We start from the raw sequence: 3422 nt of genomic DNA on the forward strand, positions 1-3422 counted from the left end.
GTTTTGTATTTTTCAATCGAAACATTAATACTATATTTTTTTCTGGAATGCGTACTATATTTGAATCAAAATCATAATCCTATGTTTTGTTTACGAAATGTCTCCTATTTTGGGAACAAAAGCTGAATTATATTTTTTTCTTTTCTTAGTGTCAAGTATTTTTAATCAAAACCCTAATCGTAAGTTTTTTTCTAATGCCTCCTATTTTTTTAATCAAAATCTTAATCTTCTATTTTCTTTTGGGAATGTCTACTATTTTTGTTTTAAACCCCTAATCCTATGTTTTATTTTCGAAATGTCTCATATTTTTCAATCAAAACCCTAATCTTATGTGAATGCGTACTATATTTCAATCAAAACCCTAATCATATGTTTTATTTTCAGCATGTCTACTATTTTTAAAATAAAAAATCTACTCCCTGGTTTTATTATAGTGATGTCTCCTATGTTTCAATCAAAATTCTAATCCTATGTTTTCTTTTCGGAATCACTACAAAAAATTTGATTATTACTGGCACACACGTTGTAGTCACACAATATGAAATTCTAGTCACATATCATCTTTGATTGCATCCACCATGGCATCACAACAATCGTCACCTTTGCACCGTAGTGAAAGATATATTACGACGATATGCACATTGTTGTCACTAACGGCTAAATTATACGTGACACCATACATGAATGTCACTTTATACTTATGTTTGGGTGACACTTAGTTTTGTCATACAATAAATTATAGACTGTCACACAATATAAAGAATCGTCATAAAATATTACAAAAATATTTAACTATGAATGGAGAAAATCATATCGTCACATTAGTAGGTGACGTAAGTTTCGTCATCTTTTATTAACAAAATAATGTCACTGACTGTCACACAATATCAAGAATCATCATAAAATATTACAAAAATATTTAACTATCAATGGAGAAAATCATATCGTCTCATTAGTAGATGACGTAAGGTTCGTCATCTTTTATTAACAAAATAATGTCACTAGATGTCATCATTCGTCGCACAAGATGAGAGAAATGTTTATCTATTCATGACAGAAAGAAAGACCGTCATGTGTATAGGTGACATATGGTTTGTCACCCATTATTTAAAAATAATGTCACTAGATAACAAACATCGTCAGCAAATAAGGGGTAAATGTTCAGTTATTCATGACACAAACATGAAAGTCACATGAATAAGTGGCATATTTGTTATGTCATTGATTATAGGGAAATCCTGTCACGGAATATTTGTATATGTCAAATTAATCATGACATTAGCATAATCGTCACTCAAATGGGTGTTAACGACAATCATTTTGTGACATTTGCAAAATTAAAAGGTGACAAGTAAGTTGCATATTTGTGGTCACTAAACGATTCGCAATTTAGTGACGTGAATAAATTGTCAAACTAGTTGGTGAAAGATTATTGTCACAAATCATAGTTAAATATTAATAAATGGTGATGATACTTAGTTGTTACAATTATTATGTGATTTTTTTCCCTGGCCCATTTATCATTCATCGTGAATATTTTAATATAATTTTTTATCACCTATTTTATTGCAATCTACATTATTTTATATCATGATATAAAGGAAAGCAAAACAAAATGAAATCAATAGCATTTAATAAAATATCCAACAATCTTAAACATAAATCATCAAAATAACAAAGTAATGCAAAATTATAAAACATCCTCATATCTGCATAAAGTTGACATCCTTTAACCAAAAAACAAATCCAAGCAAATTGATAGGTGTTGCAACTTATTTGATAGCTTTCAATCTGATCCTTCTGATGACAATAATTCCATTGATGGAGAACTCGGTTCACTTGAAACTATAATACATTCAATAAAAAAACTTAATTACAAAAAAAATGCAATGATAAGTAAATTAAAAATAATTACAGTGCATGGTAAAATAAAACTAGAAAATAATATTACCTACAAACTGTGGCATAGGCACTTGTACTCCATAACCAACCATAGCTTGAGTCATTATTTGCATGTGAACCCAAACGAGTTCAAAATTCAACTTATGTTGCTTAAGCTTAGGTTTTGTCTTCTTAAGCTTTTTTGATAATTTGGAAATTGTTGGACTTGTGGTTTGCTTATCAGGCTTAGGCCATATGTAAGCCCTTTGATGTAGCCTGCCTTAGTTCCAAGCACTTCATCTAATACGGAGTCAATGGTCTTAGGTTCCATTCCTTCTTCAGCAGCTTCTTGATAGCAATTCCTACATTTTCTTCTATTAATTACAAAAAAAAAGAATAATTTAATTGTAATATAAGAAAATTGATAATATCAATATTATATAGAAAACCTTATATAATCTACTTGAGCCATAGGATTTGACAATCATTTAGTCTCTGAATAATGAGTCCTCTTGAAGAATTCCATCCTATCAGGCTCTTCTTCATCATTACACTATATAATTGTCATTTTAAGAAAACATATCATATAACATGAAATTAAAATATCTTATATATAATTCTTAGATTTGACACCAATGTAAATAGATCTTTACCATTGCATAACGACTTGCAACAAAATGCTCGAATTTTGATTACGAGGAAACTTGACTTCTCTCACGACATGTTTTATTTTTTCCACACTTTGCCTTTATTGAAACAAAAAAAACCAACATTATTTAATGCACAATATATACATATAATTTCATTTATTTACAAATTAACTATCTCATAAATAATAAGAAACTATACCTTGCATTCGGGATTGCTAAAGATATCACAAAGCGCTTCCCAGTTTTTTAAACTTGATTAAACATAAAAAGTTAATGGCAAGTACAAGGATTCAGTAAAAACAAACAAGACTTACCTGATATGTCTCACAAATCAGAGATTTCTAGCCTAAAATATAACGAAATCAATTATTACCTAAAATGGAAAAATTAGGGTTTCCGAGGCTAAACGATGGAATTTGGCCAAATTTTGGTATGACTCGTGACTTTTGTTCTTGGACCCGTATCCCATCAAATAGACCCGGTGGAACCATAAAATCCCATCGCCCACTAAATTACCAAAGTACCTTTCAGCATCGAACTTCTACATGTACACACATGCTAATTCATCTATACACCCGTTATAAAATTAAGTAAGTCCTTGTGAAAATCAAAAGCGCCTAACAAACACCAATGTTTGCTAGACAATTAAGCCATACAAAATCATTCCACATAAACTCAAAAACAAAAGTCTCTCTAATGGTTTGTCTCCCAATCCATAAATCTGACACATAACACAGAACAATTAATAAACAAAAGAAGCAAGACACAAGTTGCAGGCTCCATCCCAAACTAAAACACCAAAATGACACCACTCTCTTTCCCTAAAAAATAAAGTAAATAGTCAAAACCATTCCAAAAAAAATAAAAAACCAATTTAATTAACCATGGATC

Source organism: Dioscorea cayenensis, chromosome 20 (genome assembly GCF_009730915.1).
Source record: "Dioscorea cayenensis subsp. rotundata cultivar TDr96_F1 chromosome 20, TDr96_F1_v2_PseudoChromosome.rev07_lg8_w22 25.fasta, whole genome shotgun sequence".
NCBI classification, from domain to species: domain Eukaryota; kingdom Viridiplantae; phylum Streptophyta; class Magnoliopsida; order Dioscoreales; family Dioscoreaceae; genus Dioscorea; species Dioscorea cayenensis.